Source organism: Mustela nivalis (assembly GCF_964662115.1).
Source record: "Mustela nivalis genome assembly, chromosome: 12".
Lineage (NCBI taxonomy): Eukaryota > Metazoa > Chordata > Mammalia > Carnivora > Mustelidae > Mustela > Mustela nivalis.
Window position 1 is genome coordinate 98,106,501 of NC_139031.1, and position 11,055 is coordinate 98,117,555.

General features: G+C 41.7%; 1 long non-coding RNA gene across 1 annotated transcript; it reads left to right on the forward strand.

The window, feature by feature from the left end:
* The first annotated feature begins 4,505 nt into the window (after window positions 1–4,505).
* On the forward strand, window positions 4,506–10,012 carry LOC309844649. Its single transcript, XR_014300801.1, has 3 exons — window positions 4,506–4,630; window positions 5,579–5,665; window positions 8,967–10,012. It is a non-coding gene; the product is annotated as an uncharacterized lncRNA (long non-coding RNA).
* The last annotated feature ends 1,043 nt before the right edge of the window (window positions 10,013–11,055 follow it).

The window sequence follows — 11,055 nt, forward strand, 5'->3', positions numbered from 1 at the left end:
CTTTAATACTTAGGAGTGTATGACTTAAATGCTTTAAATAACAGTTTAAGGAAATAATAATAGAGCTATCATATAGAAACACACAGTTTCTGCCAAAGAGTAGTGCTGACAGGCATTCTTGAAGGCCCCAGGATATCTAGAATGGAGGGATTATAGGCAGGTAAACTTTAGACAAACAGGATCACACAAAATGTCGTCTGACTCTTCAACTTCTAAAGAAAGATTTTGTTGCACAGAGCAAGAAAAGAAGGTTTGTAGATTTTTATGGTCTTCAAATAAATCAGGCTAGGCTCGCTTTTCACTTCTGCCTAGCGACTTCCAGATTGGAAAGCATTTTTCCAGCCACTACCAAATCGGGGAAAATACAGATGAATAAACCGTCTCTCCAGGTGCCACTCTTGGACCAACGGAGTAACCTAGATGTGGGCTAGGTGACAAGGGTGAAGATAGTTGGAAACTGCCATTTGTGTCTGCTACACACACCAAGAAAGACTTTAACATGGTTTGGGGTTGTCGAGATCTTTTAGGGCAGCATTCCACTAGCTGAAGAGGAAACCCAAGCTGAGAACGGCCGAGTTGGACAGTCACACAGCTACTGAGTGGCAGAGCCAGGCCTGGAGCCCAGATCCGAGTCCAAAACTCTTTTTCTGCTGCCCCACAGCTGCTGCTTTACAGTATTGAGGTTTTGGAATTTTACTCATTCAAATGCAAATGTTTTGTGGGCTTCTTTAGTAGGACATTTTTTTTTTTGGTCTTATTTTACTAACTAGGGTTTGCTGTATTGAGCCAAGGAGTGCAGATATGGAGGTGTTAAAATCATCCACCTCTTCTAAAGCCTTATTATTTTCCCTTTGTTTCTCTTTACGACATGGAACACATGCTTCCTTTCTTCTTTACAGCCTGAATTGGAGGCAGCAGTACATGCGACTTGACTGACTTGTTCTACCGGATGACACAGTAGTGAGGATGAGATTAGTGAAATCAGTGTAGCCCACGGGAAAGTCCTGCCCGTCCCCACTCCAACCCCTCCTGTGGGAATTCTTCCAGGGGACTTGTTGAGGGAAGGCGTTGCTATGAGACAGTGCTGCAGCTGGGCTCTGTGGGGGGTCTGGGTGGTCTCCTAAAAGCGAGCAGTATCTGCACTTTGAGAAGATTAGAGGTTTTATGTGCCACCAGTATGACACCACTGGCATAGGTCATGACCGACATATACTATAAAAAAGCCTCTCGTTCATTCATCCATTATTTATTGAAACCATACTATATGCCAGATATGCGGCTAGGTTCTGGGGATATACTGTCCTTACCCTTGAGGGAATCACACCTTGCTAGAGAGGGCAAAGAAAGAACACAAAAGACTGCCTCTACCAAGGGCAAGAGAAAAGAGAGGAGGAAGGACACAGGATGATGGTCGGTAAGTCCCATTGTGGCTGTACAGACAAGGGAACACGTACCTGTAATACAACGTGATGGGTGCCATGGGAGAGGTGAGATGAAGTTCAGATGTGAACACACCAGAATAGCATCTAACCCCATCTTCCAAGGTCAGTGAATTGTTTTTGGAAGATATGATATTTAAGCACAGGCTTAAAGAATGAGAGGTCATATAGGTAAAGAAGTACACAGAGGATGTTCTTGAAAGAGGGATTGTCGTATAAAGGGCTCTGAGGCATCACGGAATCTGGGAACACAGGGACATACAGGTAGTACAGTAGTACTAGTAGGAGTATTAGTACTAGCAGTACTGGGAGTACTAGTAGTACAGTAGGTCTGGAGCACAAGCGAACAAGGGTAGGCCCAGCGAAGGAAAGGCGTGAGAAGATAGAGTAGTAGTTTGAAGGGCCTTGAAGGCCAGGCAGTCGCTCTTCTGGTCTTTGTCCCAGGACTTTGAATGGGATCATTGCATCTCTGGGAGAGCAGTGTTACACCACATGTCCCCATATCCCTGGCCTGTTCGCTGGGGTTTGTGGTACAGAAACAATACAAAACAAAGAGTACAGGTGAGCTCAGAGTATGGGGTATGTACACGGACACCCAGAAAGAAGATGTTGAGTGGGGGAGCCTCGTTCTCTGAGTCTTAACCTGCATCTCAGAGGTAGAGCAAGCGGATAACAGAGGTAGGACTAGCCTCAGCTGACGGAAACAGATTCGAAGTAACAAGAGGTGAAGCCCGATAGACATGCATTTGCCTTTCCCGTGGAATAGTCTAGGGCTGCTGTGGCAGCTTGGCCATACCCACCTGCAGCCCACTGCCTTTGTTTCAGAAGCATCACTCTCCGTGTGGTGTTCATGCTGTGGCTCCTGAAGCTAGAGCTACCACACTTGCTTGTGGGACGTTGAGCTCCCAACCAGCAGCCCTTTCCTTAAGGGCTAGTGCTTTCTCCTGTTTCTCCCCAGGTCAGTCAGGCTCAACTGTGTGCTTCTTATTGGATTCCTCAGCCTTGCTTCCTGGCACTCTGTTTGATGGAAATTTCTAAGTAACTGGTGTGTACTTCACAATTGCTTACTATTATTTCCAGGGCTATTATAAATTTTGGTCTTTTAAAAATTTATTTTTTAACTTTTTATTTTTAAATAATTTTAGAGTTCAAAAGGTTGTGAAAATACTACAGAGAGTTTCCATATACTCTTCTCCCAGCTTCCTCAAACGTCAGTGTCACGCATAACTGTATTATAATGATCAAAATCAAGAACTTAAATCGGCAGAATACTATTAATATTTCTATACACCATATTCAAATTTCAGAGTCCCACTAATTTTCTTTAAAAAAATATATTTGGGGGCACGCCTGGGTGGCCCAGTTGGTTGGACGACTGCCTTCGGCTCAGGTCATGATCCTGGAGTCCCAGGATTGAGTCCCGCATAGGGCTCCCAGTTCCACGGGGAGTCTGCTTCTCTCTCTGACCTTCTCCTTGCTCATGTTCGCTCTCACTCTCATTCTCTCTCAAATAAATAAATTAAATCTTTAAAAAATATATATATATATATTTGGGGAGTTTTATTTATTTGAAAGAGAGAGAAAGCACAAGCAGGAGGTAACGGGCAGAGGGAGAAGTAGGCTCCCTGCTGAGCAAGGAGCCTGATGCAGGGCTCGATCCCAGGACCCCAGCTGGGATCAGGACCTGAGCAGAAGGCAGAGGTTCTGCCCACCGACTAAGCCACGCAGCGTCCCCTCACCCCCACTAATGTTCTTCTTGGTTCAAGATCCAGCCTGAATCACAAGTTGCATTTGGTTGTCATGTTCCCACAACATCACTTTTGTGCTTTCAAACTACATTGTGTCAGAAGACATATGGTAATCTCTTCCCCCCCATACCAGTGATTTTAACTTTGGTCTTTTGGTAGGGTAATGTCTGCCAGGTTTCTCCACTGTAAAGTCATGATTTTCCCTCTGCAATTATTAAGTATCTTCTGGGGAGATAAACTGAACAATGCAAATATCTTTTTTCTCATCATACTCACCTCCCCCACTGATTTTAACCCTTATTGATGACTTCTGCCTCAAGCAATTACCACTGTGCATTTGTCAAATGGTGATTTTTATTTTCAACTTTCCAAGAGCCATATGGATACACAATCTGCAGGGGGGACTTGAGCGTATCTGGGAATTAACGTTCCTCAAACCATTAAACCATTAGGTGGTCCCTGATGCTTTATCCACTACAGACCATTCCCTGGCTGTCATATAAAAGCATGTCACTGGGAATAATACCTGACCTTCTGTTTTTCCTCTTCATTCTCTTTTGAATCTAGATTCTCGCCTTTATTTCTGTAGTAAATTTGCATTGACTTTCCAGGCTTTCCAGCTCAGTCCTTCATTGTCTCTCTGGTTTATTAAACTTGACCTCCTTCTTGACTTTTGACCTTTCTGTCCTCTGAATTTGGAGTTCATGACAGCCTTCAGCACGCATTCCCTCTTCTAGGTCAAGCTCTGCAAATCCCCACACATTTGCCGAGGCGTTCCGTAATGCTTTCCCTCTAGAGGAGTGAGAGCCAACATTGAACAGATTGTTTAACTTCTTGGGAATTTTGTGGACATGTCAAATTGGATAAGTAATAATTCTGTCATTAAAAAGCTATGCTATAGTTCATTGATTATCATCAAGAAGAGCAATAGGGAATAAGGGGAAAGGGTAAAAGAAGCAAGTCCTATTAAGGAGTGCATCAAAATCTCCTTGGAGAGCTGGGCAAAATATTTTTTTTTATGTTTATCAAAAGAGTGTATGAATCAAAAAAAAAAGTTGAGAAGCAGTGTCTTAGCACAAACTAAGCTATTTTCAAAATTTAGACATGAGTAAAAATAAGAAATAGGATCGGGGTTAGGGAGTCAAGCTAGTCTCAGCAATGGCATAGAGGAAAAGAAGGAAGCTGACGATCACAGTACTTTTAAAAGCTGAGTCCTTCCTATGCTCCGGGCACCTCGCTGGGTTCTTAGCAAAAACTAACTCCTTTGATTTCCACAACAGACCTGTAAATTAACAACAGTTTATGTCCTCATTTTTAGATTGTTGATGTACAGTGGTGACGTAACCAAGAGGCACTCAGGCAGTAAGTGGGAGGGCCAGTGCACCACCCCAGACCTTCTGCTCAGAGACCACATCTAGATCATTACCAACCACTCCAGGCCAGGTGTGAAATCAGATAGACATGCATTTACCTTTCCCGTGGAATAGTCTAGGGAAAGGTAAATGCATGGTTTTCCTTGACACGTGGGTTGCCTGCCCAGCGTGTACCATGTTGAGAAATTCAAGTGATGGGCTTCCTTTGTCTGAACTGGAGGGCTGGAATTGAAGACCCCCTGTTGGCACTCCAAGCAGGCAGTGGTTACAAGCGTGTTCGTACCGATGACCCCCACTGGTACACTTGTGGCAGAAATGCTGCTCAATGTTAGCACGACTTTGTCACCGTGGGAACCTTCTGCTTCCTACATAACCCACCTTAGCTTCCATGGCAGTGGAGGTACCACAAGGAGGCCATTTGGCCTCATTCTCGTCAAATAAGAGAATCTGCTATTACCTGTAAGATCCCAGTCACACACATAAATTCACTCTGAGCACGAAGGAAATTGAGTAACTTACGAACAGAGTGAGAGGGAATCATACCCAGCTAGAGAGGGCAAAAAAGGAACAAAAAAAGGCTGACGCTATCAAGGGGAAGAGAGAAGAGGAGGGACCAAGGCTGATAATTCGGATCAATGTGGCCATAGTTTTTGTTTAAAATATTGAAATATTTCTAACTCGTTGATAGATGGTCACTGCTCCAAGGCCACCCTCTTCTCCATGCCCTGTCAATCCAGCCACTTTTTTATTCCTTCCAACAAAAGAAAGTTCATGTCTGTTTAGTTTTATTGATTGATGTCTATACCCTATACATAATATTAAATATTTTATGTATTAGCCCTTAAGAAAACTAATAGTGAAAATGTGGCACAACTACAGATCTGCCTCTCATTGCTTTAGCCCAGAGAGGAATTTCCATGGGGGCACTATCTGTCTTTAGAAGGAAATACTGTTCTGATTTGCCTGTTTTGTCATTTAGCTCTGATATGGATGATTCTGGTTTCACTTTCCTTCCTAGGTACAAACACCCAACAGAGAACTTTCAACTCAAATTCCCCTGAGCCATTCAACAGGGCCTTCTCTTCAGGAACTTCATCCTCTCCGGGTGAGAAGCGCTCAACAGCCCTGGGCCTCCTTCTCCAGAGAGACATCAGAGTATCCTGGTATTTATCCAGTGGCAGAGGAGGGAGAGGCTCACACATTCTTGGGCCCTGTGTGGCTCCTTTTCTCATATTAACAGTTTGCACACAAAAACACAGTTCACCACAAAACTAATTAAAAAGGCATTCCAGTCAGTACATGCATCTTGCAAAGGACATTAAATAATAGGTTCAAAACTCAGACCAATGCCTATCTAAAGTCCCTTCTTCCAGTCCCCAGTTTCTTTGTGCCCTAGAGCCGCTCTCCTGTGACTCCATCAGCCCCCAAAGCCTCCTCAAATCCTCCACCTTCCTCCTCTTATGCCCGTGCTTTATTTTATAGAAAAATAGCCTCTCATAGTTCCTCCTTCATCTCAGGTCTACTTTCTCCTTGTTTCTCCCTTTTCTGGTGATATGTCATTAAAAAAGATATACAAGGGGCACCTGGGTGGCTCAGTGGGTTAAAGCCTCTGCCTTCAGCTCAGGTCATGATCCCAGGGTCCTGGGATCGAGCCCCGCATCGGGATATCTGCTCAGCAGGAAGCCTTCTTCCTTCTCTCTCTCTGCCAGCCTCTCTGACTACTTATGATCTCTGTCTGTCAAATAAATAAATAAAATCTTAAAAAAAAAAAAAAGATACACAAGTTGTGTGCTGGAGGAACAACATTAAAATGAAGAACACACAGGCACAGAAATCTGGCTCCATCTGGTCTCACAGAAAGGGATGTACCGATAGTGTTGGTCTTTATGGGTCCATTTTGTTTTGAGAAGATTCGGGAAGTTTTCAAAAAGCCAAAACTTTAAGAGTGTCAGTTTTTATGCATTTAAGAAGCTTAGAGTTGACTGTCCTCAATTATTATTGCCTCAGATATGTTGGTGGCGTGTAGTTACTAGGAGGGGCCATTCATAAGGGAGGAGTCACAGCTGGTGTAATTAAGTCAGTCATCTAAGCAAACCTACTTCCTGTGAGTAACACAAATTAACTGTAGTGTTGTTTAGGGAATTAAGGTGATAAGGAAATGGACTTGGGGCCTCAGACCCAACCTAGAACTTTTGCAGTTTGTGCCTTTAGCTTGGGTGACTTACCATTCTGGTTTCAGCAAGACCTGGATCCTTCCTCATGCTCCCTTTCTTGTATGTGTCTTCTGCTGGAATCACCCATACAATAGTTTAAACTCTTCAACAAAATTAAAAAAAAAATCATCTATAACCTTAGCTCACTAAAAAATTGTGTTAACTTTTCAGTGTACCACTTTGGTGTTTGTCCATAACCATATAAAGGATGTAACAAGAACCTTCAAAAATTATCTCAAATATGTTTCATGGTATTACATTGTATTTCAAGTTACCATTTTTATTGCTAAATATGTCATTGAGTTGTTATGTCCTAATTTCCTTTATCATTCCTTATTGTTAGGTACTTGGTTTGTTTTTATTATTTTATAGTTAGTCTTGCAATTAATACTTACAAGGACCTAGCTTTTTTCCCCTTTCTACTATTTCCTAAGGATAAATTTCTAGACAGTAGAATACTGGCCCAAATTATATGAATATCTTCATAACCACTTAACTTTCCATTAAAATATAGGTACCAATCTATACTACTTGCTTTATATATGCATTCTACTTGTGTATGTTACCAAATATTCTTTCACATTTTTATTTTTAATAAATATTATTATTTATTAAAAATAAAATATTATTTTATCTTTTTAAAGATTTTATTTATTTATTTGACAGACAGAGATCACAAGTAGACAGAGAGGCAGGCAAAGAGAGAGGGGGAAGCAGGCTCACTGCTGAGCAGAGAGCCTGATGTGTGGCTCAATCCCAGGACCATGAGATCATGACTTGAGCTGAAGGCAGAGGCTTAACCCACTGAGCCACCCAGGCACCCCTCGCATTTTTATTTTAACCTTACTTTTGCTTACAAAGATTTTACATTTTTATTTAATTTATTTAATTTTTATTTAATTGAATCTGTTTTTTATTTAAATTTATTAGCCAACATATAGTACATCATTACTTTTTGATATAATGTTTCATTAGTTGAAACAAATGTTTCATTTGATGTAATGATTCATTAGTTACATGTAACAATCTGGCTTTTTTTCTATCTTATATTGCTCCAATAATTAGAATGTTATTAAAAAAAAAAGAATGTTATTATCACTTCAAGTTCTAAGAAATCTTGCCTTCCTACTAACTCACCTATGTTTTCCCTAATATTTAGTTCTTTGATGTGTTTGGAGATTATTTGAATATTCTTTTTTCAAACCCTATCTAATTTTAGCCCAATATCATTAAGTTTTTGCTTTTCCCACTCATGGTCCAGCAATGTTTCAATAATCCCACACTAACCCAGGTCAGGTTCTGGGCTCCCTATGGTTTTCGACTTATACATTTTCTTTTCCTCATCTGTATTTCTTTATGTTAAGCATGAAATGTTATATAGTATGTTTTGATATCTGGCACAGATACGTATTTCTTGTTATAATTTTTCTCAAAATATTCTTCTCTTCTGCCCTGTCAGCCGTCACTCCCATGCCACGTGGGCAATTTCTTCTTTTATCACACCCTGAGCCAAGCCAGCACTGTGGTTATTCCACCTCTAACTGCAAATCCCACTGAGCCTGGCATTCTTTCCCCTTACTCTCTGTTTTATTCCAAGTAACACTGACCTTTGGTCCCTGGGAATATTATCCTAGTTTCTCAATTGGGCTGAGCAAAACGATCACTCATTTTAGAATAGGACCATCAACATTTCACTTTTCTCTCTTTCTTTTCTTTCCACCAAAGCTGTGTTGTAAATCCCCAAATCTAAAGGAACACATCTGTCCTCGGTTTCTCTTCCTCAGCTGCCTAGGTTGAAATCAAGTAATTGCTGATTGACATTTATGACAAATCACTATTATTGAATGTTTAGGATTTGTGTAGGTGACAGAAGACTGAAGTTGGCAGATATAGGTGAAGCTTTGACCAAAGAAAACATGGTGCATTCTTAAATCTACAACTTTCTTTTAGGCAATGTTAAAAATTCTAGATCCAATTATTAGAGGCATGTCAGTCTAGACTAGGAGATTGCAGAAGTACAGGCATGTAAGAACAAATTTCCTTTTTGAAAGTGGTATTAACATAGGAAACTACACAAGGAAAAATAGAGAGGGTGAGGGAGAAAGAATGGGACAAAGATAGAGACTTGAGGATTCTTATCTCCAAAAAACCAATCTGCTAGAGTTTTTACAGTTTTGTTTTGTTTTTTTCAAGCTCGACAAAAACCCTTCACAGAAGTAATCATCCCAACTTGCAGAAGAGGGAGCTAAAGTTCAGAGAAGTTGAGTGAACTCAAGGAAATCATCCTACTGGTGGAAGCAGGATCCCAACTCAGATCTGGGTGTCGTGAAACCGTTCTTTAACAGCTCTCACCTACCTGCCTTTCTGGTATTTGTCCAAGCATGGAGGAAATACCAACTAAACCACTACGCTAGTTGTGGAAATTCATATCTTGTTGAATGAATGTATGCTGTTGCTCCTTCCTCTTGTCTGATCCCCAAATCCATGAATTCACCGACTTACCTACAACCTACCAGCCTGTGAACATCATATCGGCACCTCAAACTCAACAAACTTGCCCCAGACAGCTCCTCCTGGTCTGGGGTTGGCTATCTCAGAGAATGTTCCACAATTGGCCTGATCATTAGGAGTCAGAAAACAGGAAGTCAGTTCTTCCTCCCAGTGCCCTGTGACCACCACCCTGGTTCTCTGGACTCCGCACATCGCCTCTTACCTTCCTCCTGTCTATTCTCTTCAAAAGGCTTGTTGTACCTGTTGTGTAAAACAGTGGAATGGCTCCTAGCGGGAAAGGATGGCATAAAATCCAAAATCCTTCCTCAGCGTACACAGCCTAGCAGGGTCCGGCCCCTCCCTGGCCCCGCAGCCCCATCTCCCACACCCTTGGCTCTGTGCATGTCTGTCACAGACAGCCTTTCTACACTGCCCCAAAGCCACTGTATTTCTTCCAGTCTCAGGTTCGGGGCATTTGAATAATTAATGATTCCCCACCCGATTTCGTTTTCCCCGTGGTTCTTAGTGTCTTCTAAGCTATTTTATAACTCACTTATGGTATCGTTGCTTATTGTCTGTCTCCCTACACTGGAATATAAGTTCCCCTACAACAGAGGCTATCATCCATTTCATTCACTAGAACCCCGAGCAATGTCTGGGTCCTTCTGCTTAACAAACAGCTGTTGAATAAATTATTTCATTCACTTTCATGTATGTCACTTAGATGAATAAAGAACCTAGACACCAGATTTCTGGATAGTGTGTATTACCTACAAGACAAAAGGGCCCATGTTGGGTGAGAGAACAGAGGTTGGCAGCTGTCAGACTCATAAGCAGTGCAGCTTGATAGGGACTAAATCAGAAGCCTGCCTTTGGGTCCAAAAGGTAAGTGAAAAACAGGATTATGGTATGAAATGACGTGAAAGACGGGATTATGAAAAGTACTTTAGGTTTTGACGGTTGTTGTTGGTTTTCCTATTTTGTTCTCGTTAACATCTGGCATTGGTTTGGTACACTCGTTATAATCCGTGAATCAGTGTTGAAACGTCAATATTAACTGACATCCGTAGGTGACGTCAGGGGCTCACTGTCTGTGTGCGGGATGATGTCATATGTCCACCATCAGAGTACGCACAGAGTAGTTTCACTGCCCTAAAATCTCCTCGTGCTTCACTGATTCCACCCTCTCCCCACAGCTCCCAGCTGCTGGCACCCACAGATCTTTTTACTCTTTCTCTAGAATGTCTTTTCTAGAGTGGCATGTAGTTGGAATCATATAGTATGGAGTCCTTTCAGACTGGCATCCCAGCATTTCCAGATAAACTAACACAGTTCAGGGAAAAAGCAATGAAGACGATGGAAGGATTCAAAATCCTTTGAGGAAATGCTGAAGGTACTAGGGGTATTTTAACTGAAAGGGAGAGAATTCGAATACTCTGATGAGCATCTTAAATAATGCCAAAGGCAGTCATAGGGAAGAGGGCTAATCTTGTTCTGTAGGACCAAGAGAAATAGACCTAGGAGAATGGGTCAAAGCATTTGAGAGGATGGTGAGGGTCCCCCCTCCCCGTTTTATTGCATCAGGGAGCATGAGAGTGGCCATCTGACAATCTAGTCTCAAAATATCCCATCCTTGATAAATCCTTAAATATACCCCAAATGAACTTTATTCTAAAACTAATCAAATTTTCTGAAACCATCTTAAAATCGAGTCCAATAAATCGAGTCCCGTACAGTCTATATGCCAAATGTTACAGGATATCCTTGAAAGTGATTAAGGTTGATTTTTGTT